The following is a 14,195-nucleotide window of genomic DNA, read 5'->3' as shown; positions in this document are numbered from 1 at the left end:
CTGACTTGTGAAATTCAAGTTCCAAACTGAAGCAGAGACCTGAAAGAGCCAGGGGAGACCTCCTGAGGGTTAAACAAACAGAAGCTGGCTGCTGACAATAGAAATGTAAACAGCCCCTAATGGGCTTGCTCACACGGTTTCACTCTCAGACCAGACGTATCTGCCCAAGCCCAAGTTCCCTGACCCCAGGAGTCTGGGGAAGCCAGGACACAGCAGTCAATCATTCCGTTTCAAACCAGATCTAAGTACTTTGTCCCAGACAAACTCAATTCGGAGCCCCAGGGCCTGATCCCACCCCTGAGCTGACAGCCAGCCCTAAAGACCCCTAGTTGTCAGGACCCAGGACAGCCCTCCTAAGGTCTTTGGGCTGTGGGCAGAACAGCTCCCAGGGCCCGTCCAAGCTCACTGGCTCCTCTTTCCACCCCTCTGCTGGCCCCGTCAGCAGAAAGGATTAGGGCAGGTATTAAAATCCTGCCTGGGGATCCCTGGGTGGCGCAGCGGTTTGGCGCCTGCCTTTGGCCCAGGGCGCGATCCTGGAGACCCAGGATTGAGTCCCACGTCGGGCTCCCGGTGCATGGAGCCTGCTTCTCCCTCTGCCTGTGTCTCTGCCTCTCTCTCTCTCTCTCTCTCTGTGACTATCATAAATAAATAAATAAAAATTAAAAAAAAAAAACCCTGCCTGGGGGGCAGCCCTGGTGGTTCAGTGGTTTAGCGCCGCCTTCAGCCCAGGGTGTGATCCTGGAGACCCAGGATCGAGTCCCACATTGGGCTCCCTGCATAGAGCCTGCTTCTCCCTCTGCCTGTGTCTCTGCCCCTCTCTTTCTGTGTGTCTCTCATGAATAAATAAAACCCTTTTAAAAGAATAAAAAAATAATAAAACCCTGCCTGGGGATGTCTGGGTGGGTCAGCGGTTTAGCACCACCTTTGGCCCAGGGTGTGATCCTGGAGCCCCGGGATCGAGTCCCACATCAGGCTTCCTGCATGGAGCCTACTTCTCTTCCTCTGCCTGTGTCTCTGACTCTCTCTGTGTCTCTCAGAAATAAATAAAATCTTAAAATAAAATAAAAGCCTGCCGGGAGGGGTGGAGACTGCAGGGCCTGTGTCAGGGAGGCTGAGCAGCTGGGGCACAAAGCACAGCTGTCCACTGGTCAGCAGGGGCCCTAAACGCCTGCACTCAGTAGGCCCGAGCCCCTCTAAGCCTTTGGTCGCAGTTTTACTCGGTGCAGCCTCACAAGGGCAGTAGCCTGTGGTCACCTGTGCATGGGACTGGGCCCTGGAATGGAGGGTTGCGGTGGTAAGGGAAGAATTTCAGGTTGAGCTGAGCCAGGCAGGGGGACCCTGGAGAATTTTTGCATCTGGGCTGAGAGTAGAGCAGGGCAGAACAAGAACCACAGGCAGGATGGAGGATGCCCAAGTGTATATTCAGGTTGAAAACTAGTCAGGGTCAGGATTGAGACTCTTCACCTAAGGAGCAAAGAAAGGCCCAGCTCGTGCCCCCAGCCTGGCTCCCTTCCCCTAAAGTTGCTCTGTCAGCTCCCACCAAGTACACACCTGACACCTAGGACGTCAGCATCACTCAGAGCTGGGGGCAAGCCCCAGGACAGATCTCCCCTTGGGAAGGAACCCTGGCCCCACAGTCATGTATCCATTTTTTACGAGAGGTTCTGTCCTAGTCCCACAGGCTGCCCTGACTCCTGCAGACTTGGCCACCCTGCCTGCCACAACTCCCTCCTCTCTTGCCCTGGGAGGCCAGCTTCTGCCCCAGTAGGATCTCCAAGTGGGAGCCTACTGGGACCCAAGGGAGACTGGGCATTGCTGTACCTCTGAGCATGTAGTAGCCTTCCTGAAGCAGGGCCTCCCTCTGCTGTCTGCCCTTGGCTGCAGCCCCTGCACAAACCCAGCCCACCTGGCCACAACTGCCGAGGGGAATACAGAAAAGGCACCTTAGGGGTGCCTGGCTGGCTCAGTATGTGGAGCACGTGACTCTTGATCTTGGGCTTGTGAGTTCAAGCCTCACTTTGGGTATAGAGATTGCTTAAAAACAAAAAAAAAAAATCAGAAAGAAAGAAAGAAAAAGAAGAAAGAAAAAGAAGAAAGAAAGAAAGAAAGGAAGGAAGGAAGAAAGAAAAGGCACCTTAGCCTTGGACTCTCAGAAGTGAACAGAACTTCAATTTAACACACTTGACAAGCCCACCTTTGGGAACCTCAAGACGAAATAAAGCTTGAATTGTGCACTCCAAAGTACCTCCAGAAGGGCAGGCACCCTGAGAGGAGCAGCTCTTTATCTGGTGCATCACCACAGTACCCGAAGAGCCACAGCGTCACCCAGGCACAGCTGAGCTGTGATGGCTCAGGGCTTCGTCCAAGAGGATCGCTGTCTTCAGACTTGTCACAAGACTATGAGCCCCCAGGCCCCATCTGGGCCCCTGAGAACACATCGCTGCCAGCTGCTGCCTGAAACTCAATGTCCTTATGTAAACATAGGTCAAAGAGGACAATGGACATGGGGTATTTTCTGGCTGATGATTCTAGCACTGCAGCTCATTTGTGTTAACCAGAACCTGCTGAACCTTGCAAGGAGAGAGGAAGGGGCATGAGTCATGGGCAGGCCTGACTGCTGGCCATGGAGGAGGCAAGTGGCCTGGGCCTGGGTGCTGAGTGAGTTGGAGCCAGCAGGCAGGAGGGAGGTGTGTGTGGATACGGGCGGTAAGGATACGGGAGGATCCTTTCCATGGCAGGATCAGGCCATGACATGCTTCCCATGTCCTCCTCCATTCCCAGGCTGCTGTCACGCCCAGCCACAGCAGCTGTCATCTCCCTCCATCATTTATTGTGGCTCTTTGATCACCTCCACTGGACTGTGATACTGTTTGAGAGAAAGGGCCAAGTCTTCCTCACCCTTTGTAAACCTAGTGCTCTCCAGCACCTGACACAGTGACTCCCATCTTGGCAGGCAGCAGGGCCAGTCCTTCTTCTACCTTGCAGTGCCCCCCCTCCCCCTGTCTGCTGTGCAGGGAAATTTCTTCCCCACTATGTTCATGCACTCACTCAGGCCTGGCCATCAAGTTCACTTTCCTGGGAGAAGCCCTCTGCAGCCATCTGAGCAGCCAGCAGCCCTCTGAGAGTTTCCCAGGTCCTGGGATCTAGCCACATCTGGCTCCCTGCTCAGTGGGGAGCCTGCTTCTCCCTTTGCTGCTCCCCCTGCTTGTATTCTCTCTCTCACTCACTCTCTCTCAAATAAATAAAATCTTAAAAAAAAAAAAAAAAGAGCAGGAACACGACTTCACCTGTATTGTTTTTCAACCTATTTATCTAAGCAATCTCTACACCCAGTGTGGGGCTTGAACTCATGACCCGGAGATCAAAAGTCACATGCTCTACCAACAGAGCCAGCCAGGCACCCCAATAAAAGTTCTTAGGGCATCTCTGGCAGCCACTGAAGGCTGGGGAGGCCTGTGAGATGCTGCTACCTGGCAGGCCTCCACTCTCCTTGCCTCATTCCTCCCTGCTTTCTAAGCCAACCAGGCTGTCCACGCTCAGGCTGGCTCCTCCTGGGGTGGGGACCATGGCATAGCAGGTTCTTTTTCCAGATGGACTTCCTTTACCACAGCTACCAGTTCAAATTCAAAACCCATCATGCCTAAAAAGCCTGAGTGAAGAACATCATGCAAGTCTAAGGATGTTTTCTCTCTCAGAAACTGACTGCTCTCCTCTGATGCCTGCCGTCCCTGTCACAGCTCTCTCAGAGAACCCAGAGAACTCTCCCTCCACTGCAATCCACGGCCCCGAGGCCAGAAGGTTCTGCGCTAGCCTGCCCATGGCTCCTCAGCTGCCCACATTCTGTCTCTGCCCGAGGGCTACTTCAGCTGCTAACTCTGCACATACGGAAGATATGAAAGTGCTGGGGAGCTCATGGTCTCTGGAGGCCATGTCAACCAATGACAGACGGCTGCTGGTGGGTCAATGAAGCTTTGAGGCCTGTTCTCTGCTGTGTCTCAGAGGCCCCAGCCAGGCTCCTGTGACCCACTGTCATATCTTGCTTGATGATGCACCTTTGGCTAGCCGCCTTCTCTTCCTTGTCTTATGTTCTGACTTTCCTATCAGGACTTCTAGGACCACTACCCACATAAACTACTTACATTTGAATCCTTGGTTTGGGTTTTGCTTCCAGATAAACTCAGACTAGGAAATGCTCACTTAATTACCCTTAAGACCAGAAACCTATCACACTTGTCCTTCTATCCCCCGTACCTAACCTAGCACACAGTATCTGGCACATAGGAAACTAAAACGGTGAACCAACCTGTGGTTTTTCTGAATTATGCTTTGGACTCCACATCCACAGAGGAATCTGACAACATTATCAACCTTTAGTCAACAGGATTGGACTCTCAGATTTAGTCGGAGTTCTTGGTCACAAGCAAGAGATACAAACTCCAGCTAACCAAAGCAGAGAGTAATGTAATTGCAGTGTGTGTGTGTGTGTGTGTGTGTGTGTGCGCGTATGCTGGTGGAGGTGGCTCTCAGAACTCACTGGGGGCTGAAGAAACACGTATGGGTTGGTGGGAAGCCAGGGAGCTTCGCCTGGCTCAGGAGCAACATCCTGAAAGAATCTGCTGGGTCAAACCTAAGTCACAAGCCACACACACACACACACACGCACACGCACACGCACACACACCATCCGCCAAGACTGCATCAGATGAGGTGGAGGAGGGCTGGCCCCTTCAACTTCCACAGAAGGAAGACACCATACTCTCCCTTGAGACCACACATGAGGCCTCTCGAACCCTTTTTTTTTTTTTTAAGATTTTATTTATTCATGAGAGACACAGAGAGAGAGGCGGAGACACAGGCAGAGGGAGAAGCAGGCTCCACGCAGGGAGCCCGATGTGGGACTCCATCCCAGGTCTCCAGGATCACACGCTGGGCCGAAGGCAGGCGCTTAAACTGCTGAGCCACCCAGGCATCCCCTCTCGAACCCTTTTGAGTAGAGTTGGATGAGGACCACCAAAAAATGCAGTATTCATCAGCCTCTCTTCATGCTTTTACTCCCACTCTCAGGGTGAAGCTTAGACTATATTAGTCACTGCCACCCTCCTCATTCCATGCCCTCTGCCACATACTGGTCTTTCTCTGCCTAGTTTCCACTCCTCTTCTCATTCCTCCATCACTGCCTCAGTCTACTGCGTGGCCGCCAACCCTCCCCATTATCAGCCTCTGGCGACTGCTGACCTGGTGCCCAGCACTGGTGCCTGATGCTTGCCCTATCTCTTGCCTTGAGTATAGGACACCACCCTTTCTAGTGCTTCTTGTGGCTGCCAGCATCCATCCTGGGCTAAACTCACCAGCAGCTCCTCCTCAGGACCCTTGCCTCCTGTTTCTCTTCCATCGCCACCCCCTGCCCTGCTGGCTGGGCCTTCCTGACAAAGTCACTCGAAGGCCTCTTCCATCATTTCATCCCGTTTGAGTCTTCACTCTGATGCAAATATTTGGTGTCTGTGATGTTCTCCTCTGACAGTTATTTTACAAATTCCACCTCTTCCCTGGCAAGCCCTCTAGTTGGTACCTGTGCTGTCTGCCCCTATACAGCGTCCTACTCTCACATTCATTACCTTCACCAGCATCAATAAGGAGATGGCTGTTTTCGAGACTGATTCTGGACACAGTGGAGGAAACCAGCATACGTAAGCCCCAGTCTTCAGGGGGCTTATCCCCAGGAAAGAGAATGAGACATACTCAATGGAGATTTTTAAAACCCAAAAGATTATGCAGTAAATGCCAAACCAGGTGAGTGGTTTACAGCACTTTGGGAATCCACAGGGGGCAGCAGGGAAGGCCTGGTGTGCATGTCCAGGGGCAGAGGAGAGCCCAGGGAGGAGGGAGCCAGTTTGGAGGGGAGGATCATGCAGGAGACCTCTTTCCTCATGAGAGCGTGCAGGGGAAGTGCCAACAGTGAAGCTGCCAGCCAAGCAGTCCAGGAAGGTCAGGGTTGTAGGAGCCATAGGAGTCAATTCCCTCTAGATGATACTTGAAGTTAGGAGACCAAATGAAGACTGGGAGGGAAGGAAGAGCTAAGGGCTGAGAGCCATGCCTTGCAAAAAAGTCCAAGGGCAATGGTGGGAGAGGAGAGCTGAGCCCAAGGGAGGCAAAAACACCTGTTTATTGGTTTGCTAGGCCATCGTGGTCTGCTTTGGACTCTCCCAAACTCTCCTTCCTCACCAACCTCTGGCATGACTAGTGGTCACAGGAGATAGGCCTCCTGCAAGCACCCTACCGCTTCCCAGATCCACCCCCTTCTGCCTCTAAGGCAGTTAAGAGTGGTGAGACATGGCTTCTGTCAGAAAGAAAGGAATTGGAGTTCTAACACCTACCACACCGCCTTCTCCATTCCCAAGACAATTCCAGGGGTTTCCAGGTGTAACCTGCATCAATTTCTTGCCCCCACATCCTCCAAATAATCTCTGTGCAGCCTTTCCAGGGTCAGAGGAAGGTGTCTTGTCTCAGCTAGACCTAATCTCAGGGCCAGGCCATCCTGGCTGGCTGTTCCACACAAAGAACCTCCTTCTCTATTCCTTCTTTACTTCCAGGTTCCATCTCAAAGCTCTCTCTCTACTGTCCCCTTGCAGGCCACACACAAGCTTGTTTCCTTCCCATCACAACTTCTCCCTCTTTGCCTCCCCAATCCTGTCTTCCTTTTCTCTTGTCTTCACAGCCAAGTCACAAGAGGGAAGAGTATACCCTTGCCACCTTTTCTTCCCATTTGTGCTGGGCTCATCATATTCTGACTCCACCCCCATCTGCACAAACACTATTGTCAAAGGTGATGTCATAATGGTTCCCCATCCAGGGGCCAGCTTCCAGCTGCATCTTTCCCCTTTATCCCTCCCTCCTGCTTGACATTCTCTTCCATGCCACTTTCCTTCTTTGGGTTCTCCCTCTCTGGTCTTTCCTTCTCAGCTGTTTTCATGGGCTCCTCTTCCTTTGCTGGATACTTCTACAGTGATTCTCTCTTGAAGCAATAACCGAGCAACTTCAAAGAGCCAGACACAGTCCTCCTAGACCTATCCCTTCAGTTCTGGTCTCCTCCACTTTGTGGGCCATCTTCTTCCGCCCATGGTCTGGGTGCAGAGTCGTCTCCATTCCAGCCCTGGTTGAGCTCCAGTCTCACCCCATCCTCTTGGCCCTGCCCCTGCTTCTCCTGGATTCCCCACTTCAGGTGGGAGTGGCAGAGCAAATACAACAGAGGTAGAAGCACAGCAGTAACCCCTCCCTCTGACTCACTTCCCACTCAGTCTGTGTCACCAGATCCTGTGGAGTTGCCTTCTACCTCTCCATTCTCCTCTCCATACCAGATTTATTGCTTGAGGCCATAGCCTCAAATTCTTTCAAACTGATAGAACACCTGAATTTCTCTCTCCAGCATTCTGCTTTTGCATGAGAGTTCTTGCGTCCGTGACCACCATGGGCTGCCCCTGCCCCGAGAGTATATTCCCAGCTTGTGGCAAGCTCTGTGTGACCCAGCCTGGCCACTCATACCACTCTTCATCTCAGCCTCTCTGGTCTGCTGCTGAGTACATGAATGCCTATTCCCACCGAGGGCCTTTGCTCAAGCAGTTACCTTTCCCGGGAATGTTCCTTTTGATTATGCGATCTTAAATCCAATGTCACCTCCTCAGAGAAGCCTTCCTAATTTCTTTATAGAGTTTTCCTAATATATAATTTGCTGTGGTTCTACTGATTAACTGTAAGCTCAGTTTTATTTCACAAACTTGTATAGCACTTACTGTGTTCTAGCCACTTGTGAGGAGGGACCCCACCCAATTTTACAGATGAGGAAACTGAAACTCTAAGAGCTCTGTGGCTTGAGCAAAGTGACATATTCGCTGCACGATGCAGCTGGACTGGGAATGCAGACAGTGCGTTTCCAGGGTCCCTGCAGGACTACACAACACATTGTCTCTTGGGTCAGCCACTTGCCTGTCATGTCCATGGTATTCCCAGGGCCTTATAGCAGTGCCTGCTACCTAGTAGATACTCAGTAAATATCTGCTGCCTCGATGACCAAACACCTGCTGGGATCCAAGGGAGACTGCGGGTCACTGTGCCCCATCTGCTTGCTGAATATGGTAGGAGAGGTCCTCTAGGATAGAATTTCCCCACTTTGCTGGTTCAGCATTTTAAAAAAATTTTTTTTGTTTTTTTGGTTCAGCTTTTGTTAGCTGTCCTGCTACGTCCTTCCTCCATTGTCTTCTTGGTTAACATCAAAACCCCATTTGCTTTTTTTTTTTTTTTTAAGATTTTATTTATTTACTCATGAAGGACACAGAGAGAGAGAGGGGGGGGCAGAGACATAGGCATAGAGAGAAGCAGGCCCCATGCAAGGAGCCCGATGTAGGACTTGATCCAGGGATTCCAGGATCATGCCCTGGGCCAAAGGCAGATGCTCAACCGCTGAGCCACCCAGGTGTCCCCAAACCCCAGTAACTTTCAAGTATCACCTCCTCCAAAAAGACTCCCTGACTGGGCACCCCTCCCCCCACAGCAGAATTGGCCCCTCCCACTTTTGTGCCCTCACAGTATCATGTACAGACCATGTATGTATCCTGCACAGACTTGATGTTCATGATGGCACTGTCCTAGTTAATACCTGAGGTACATATAGTTATTATTAGAGCCTTTCACTCTTTAAAAAGGTCTCAGTTTAGAGGATAATTTATATGGTCATTTGACAACCCCCCCCCAACACAACGTGGTCTTGTGCACATTCATGTTGCAATCAACCCCAGTGCCAAGTACGGTGTCCTGCACAGGCTGGTGCTCTTTCTGGGGAGGGAACACATGAATGATGTTTGATCTGATGATTAAAAATGCCATCAATTTGAGTAGTAGTAGAAAAATCAGCTATCAGAAGACATGGTTTATAGTTCCAATTTCATGACTAAACTAGCCGCATGACCTTGGCTAAGCTGTTTAACATCTTTGGGTTTCAGACTGCCAGTTTTTAAAATGAGCGGGTTGGATTAAATGACCTCCAAGCTCCATGCCAGCTCTAAGGTTCTGTGATTCAATGCTAATGTCCCCTAATAGATGAGGGCCTCACAGATTATTAGGAAGAAGTTAGCGCAGCGCCAAGTAAATGCATCAGGAAGTTCTGGGAGAGAGAAAAGTATTGCTGCAGCTCCTCAAGTATGTGGGAAGTGCTTCTACTTCTGCTTCCAGCCCCGCCATACTGTTGTCCGTCTATGCAGGATGACAGTTTTGAAGTAGCTGGGTTTTTTTTCTTTTCTCTTTAAACTGTAAGCTCCTTGAGGTCAAGGTCCAAGTTTTATATTTTAAATCTTGAGGACCCAGCAGGTAGTTAAAAACTGGCATGTATTTTGTGGTAGATGATGCTAATGGTCATACAGAGATCCAGTCAAACGTGAGACAGTGGGTGGCAGGTTTCATCAGAAGCACATTAGAGAATGAAGAGACAGTATTGGGAATTAGGGGCATTGTTCTCTTATCAATAGCAGCCAAATTATATGCCGGTGTATTAAGGAGCAACTTAAATGCATATAGAAAGAAATATGGTCCCTTCAGGAGGAATAATGTGGATTCAGAAAAAGGAAGACCTTGCAGATTCTATATTTATCTTCTAGTAAGCTGGATTTGTGAATTTGATTTGCCCAACTTTCTGAATTGGTTGACTATAAAAATGCATAAAATATAGGAAATAGTAAATGCGTACTAAATACTGAAATGAAACAGAAATTGCTTAAATATATTATAGAAAATACCAACATTTTTGCAAAGCATAAGCCTTCACCAATACAAACATATTCATTAAAAACATAGGCATTGGTAAATCTTCCATCAGTTTCAATAATAAAGGCTAAGGCATACACATAGAGTGTCTCCCACTTTTCTCATACCAATAAAATTATACAGGAATAGAAAGTTTACTAAGAATATGCAACTCACCAACAAGAAGATAATTAGATCAATGGTAGAAGAAGAACTAGTAATTGTGACAAAATCAAAACATGGCCCCCAAGCTGTGTGGCAAATCAAGTATAATTGCAAAAAGTACAACATGAAAATCTCACCTTAAATGCAGTCAATATTTTCTTGTGGTTCCCCCAGCGAGTGCAAAAATAGATTTAGCCAGAAAGAAAAAGACAACTGAATACATTTCAGAGTTTAAATATTTAGCAAGCATTTTGGGGGAAAAAAAAGATGGTCATTTTAGAATTATACACTTCAAATATTACAATATAATTAAAGAGGCATTTTGGAAAAAAAATTGACTAGAGATATTAAGTTTATAATATCACATCAAAAGCTATACTCCCAGGGACTGGAGGTGGTAGCGATAAATGGAGCAGGAAGACTGGATCATAAGAGAGACTGGAATAAAGATGGTGAAGCACATGGCCCAAGAATTGCATCCTTACCTCTTGGCTGGGCTTGCAGTAGTAGGGGCTCTAGGTTCCATGAGTTCTATTCCATCTGAAGTGACAGCGCAGGAATAGTTCACCTGCAACAACTGCTGTCACATCAACCCTCTGCTCCAGAAGCCATGTGCCTCTCTTACTCTATCAAAATTTAAAACTACCTGCAAGGGTTCAGAGCCTTCTAGTCTTCCAACTCCTGTCTCTCGAAAGCGTTGCTACACTGCTTTATTGTTGCGTCAATAAACCCGGACGAACGAGTGCCTGCTATGCCTGGTGCTATTTTAGGAACTGGGGGTGCAGCAATGAAAATGAACAAAATGTGCAAAGTTTCCTATCCCCCAGGGCCCACATCCAAGTGAAATTCTCTTTCCAGATTCTGTTGTCTACATGATCTTCTGGTGATTGACTGTGATGATGATTGTTCTGTAAGCCATGTCACAACTTTTTTTTTTTTTAAGATTTTATTTATTTATTCATGAGAGATACAGAGAAAGAGAGAGAGAGAGGCAGAGACACAGGCAGAGGGAGAAGCAGGCTGCATGCAGGGAGCCTAACGTGGGACTCAATCCCAGGACTCCAGGATCACGCTGTGGGCCGAAGGCAGGCGCTAAACCTCTGATCCCCCAGGGATCCCCCACCATGTCACATCTTCATGATATGTCCTCTATGATGTGAAGTCTTCAAAAGTAAAAAGCCAAGCTTTTTAAATTTTCAAATCTCTTGTCTCCATCTAAGCATTAAATGTAGAGTTGGGCACAAGGTACTCAGTAACATGACAAATCTTTCGTGTAAGAAAAAAAAAAAAGAAATGAGAAAAAATAGGAGAACCAGCAATCCTGTCTAAATGTGTTGTCTTCTAGCTTCCATAGGGTGTTCATGTGCATTAGTCCATTTGATTCTACAATAATCTCAGCAGGAAACAGGGCAGGAGTCATTTTCTCTGTTTTTTTTTTTTTTTTAAGATTTTTAAAATTTACTTATTCATGAAAGACACACACAGAGAGAGAGGAAGAGAGACACAGGCAGAGGGAGAAGCAGGCTCCATGCAGGGAGCCCGATGTGGGACTTGATCCCGGGGCTCTGGGATTACGCCCTGGGCAGAAGGCAGACGCTCAACTTCTGAGCCACCCAGGTGTCCCTCTCTGTTTTATTAAGGAGAGAACAGGGTTCCTATTAGGTTAAGGGCCTGGGCCCATCTTGAAGAAGAAGATGGACAAAGATCAGACCCACTGGGCAGATCCAGGGACAAGCCTAAGTGTTTAGGCAACTAGCCCCTTGGGGATGTGGCTGCAGCACTGTCAACTGTCAGGAGTTTAGCCAGTGAACAAGCATAAGGTTGTAAATAGACCCGGAAACCTTGGGGTGCCAGAAACAGCCCCCAACAAAGCACAGGTGTAGTGAGGCACAGGGCTTGGCATCTTTCAAGATCCACTCTTGAAAAAGGCAGGGAGTCAGTTCTCCCTTTTAGAAGTGGAAGTGAGGGTGGCCTGGCCCCGGGGCAAAGCAAGGCTGCTAAAGTGTGGCTAGAAAAGAGCAGGTGGATCCCAGATGCTGCTCTAGCTGCCCCAAAATCCAAAGTCAACCCCGCGAGTCGAGAGAGGCAGGTCCACACAAAGGCAGGCTATATGCCTAGAAAAAAATGGCAGCAAGGAGGCAGTGAGCCAGGGAGGGCTGTGGTCTGGTAGTCCTACAGAAGGGATCAACCATGTTCCATGAAACTTACAAGACTCTCATGCTATTCATGTTCAATGATATGACAATCTTCAGGGCATTTCTGGCTTCCTTTTTTTCTCCTGATCAATTCAGATTTTACTTCCATACTCAAAAGAAAACTTTTATCCCTTAAAACTCAAAATCACCCAGCACTCAGTTTTTTCTCTCCTAAGGTTGACACAGTGAGTATGGGATACTGATTTTGGAAGGTTTTCTGATGCATACAAATGTGACCTGGCTCCTGCCTTGAAGGAACTTATAGCCTAGTGGAAGGAGGTGGAGGGAGATGTTTAGGAGATAATAAAAAGAGAGAGCATGTGATTAACTGCCCCAAATGGATGGGTAAGGGGAAGTGGGCAAGCAAGTTCTGCTCTGCTGAGGATACAGTAGGTGACAACAGAGCTGGGAGAGAGGAACGGACACAACAGGTAAGGAGTTGGCAGGGTGATGGAAAGAAAGAAACCTCAGGAGTGGGGTGATGATGAGAGAGAGGTAGATAGAATTCAGAAAAGAGGAAAATAGAGATTAGAAACATCAGGGGCGGGGAGGAGAGAAAGGCTAGGCGCCAGAAAGGGAAAGAGGAGAAGAAGCTCTAAGTGACTACTTACACTCCACATCAATTTGCCTAAATAATGAAGCATCTTTAAAACTTTCCTTAAAACTAGAGGTCAGAGACATAGTAAATGCTCATAATTGGAGGCTATTATGTGCCAGACATTGAGCTTTAAGACATTATTCGAGAGTCAGGCATTCTTTCACTTCATTAGATGAAAAATGGAGGCTTTGAGGAGTTCATTAGGATCAAATAAATAGTAGCAGAGTAGACCTGTAGTTTCTGATGTCAAAGCTTTTTAACCACTGGTTATGCTACCTCACAGGCTAGCATAGGAAAGGAACTTCTCTATTTTGATTTAGACTTCCACTGTTTGGGACAGCCCTATTTTCTCCTTAACATTTAAGGGGTGCAGAGAAATTAGAAATAGTTTAACTTGGTTGGCGAGACTCTGCAGTTCTTCCACCCAGTAAAATCTCCCAAAAGAAGTGAGTGATCTGGATTTTGACTCTTAGAATTTGTTGGGTCTCAGCTTTGCTCAAGAAGACAGAGATTTAGGGTGCCCGGATGGCTCAGTTGGTTGTGTCTGCCTTTGGCTCAGTTCATGATGGAACTCACATTGGGCTCCCTGCTTAGTGGGAAGCCTGCTTCTCCCTCTCCCTCTGCCTGCCACTCCCCTTGCTTGTGCTCTAATAAATAAATAAACTTTTTTAAAAAGCAGAATTTGTTAATATCTTATTAAGGTGCCAGCTTATTCCAGCCAGGGATCTTACCCTCAATGTTTCTAGAAGGCACCTTTCTTTCTTCTCATTTACCACTCTGCATCCACCATCTCCCTGCAGCTATAGTTGAAGTCATACAGTTCATAGTTCTAGTGCCCGTCTTGGGGAATCACCAAGCTTTATTATTGAAAATGTCTCTTTTAGCAGTGAGCCTCAAAATACACTCTTCCAATTGTGATTTTGGGGGCATCACTGCCATCTATCTCTCATCTTTCCATGTACATCTGCTTTCAAATATTAACAAAGATTGCTTGTGGAAAATGCATTGTGTATATCTGTTTAAACGCTATTTTCATGCCACCTCCTCCATGCAGACTAGTTTTCAACTGGAAAAAAGGTGGTTGCAATTTGACAAACCTTTACTTACTTGCAGTTCTGTTCAAAGTCTTACTGTTATTGTTCTTAGAGCCTTCTTGTGTTTCCATCCAGGGTACCTACCTGGGTTAAATCTGTAGGTGGCATCTGCTGAAGATGAGCAACTCACTCAGAGTTGAGGATTAGTTACTTAAGGGGTTCGGGATATTAAGATAAAGGGCAAGACACATCGAGCTACTTCGAGAACTCCTCCTTTTCTTTGCCCCCAAGTATCCCACGGATTATTAAGACAGGTGGGAAGTAAATAAAGGCATGTATTTTGCAAATAGCAATGAGGCCTAACACTTGCTTAATCTGACTGACAATGGCAAAAGTCTTTCTCTTCCACTTAAA

The 14,195-nt window shown here is 47.9% G+C and overlaps 1 protein-coding gene and 1 long non-coding RNA gene across 2 annotated transcripts in view; one reads left to right on the top strand and one right to left on the bottom strand.

Annotated features, from left to right (window-relative positions):
- KDM2A (lysine demethylase 2A) overlaps window positions 1-14,195 on the top strand; it is a 151,712-nt gene that overhangs the window by 19,937 nt on the left and 117,580 nt on the right. The gene's annotated exons all lie outside the window — the stretch shown is intronic.
- LOC119864263 lies at window positions 5,740-7,847 on the bottom strand. The gene is made up of 2 exons (XR_005373601.1): window positions 6,375-7,847; window positions 5,740-6,056 (listed from the first exon to the last, which is right to left on the bottom strand). It is a non-coding gene; the product is annotated as an uncharacterized LOC119864263 (long non-coding RNA).

Source organism: Canis lupus, chromosome 18 (genome assembly GCF_011100685.1).
Source record: "Canis lupus familiaris isolate Mischka breed German Shepherd chromosome 18, alternate assembly UU_Cfam_GSD_1.0, whole genome shotgun sequence".
NCBI classification, from domain to species: domain Eukaryota; kingdom Metazoa; phylum Chordata; class Mammalia; order Carnivora; family Canidae; genus Canis; species Canis lupus.
Note: the sequence above shows the minus strand (reverse complement) of the source record. Positions and strands in the feature narration are given on the sequence as shown.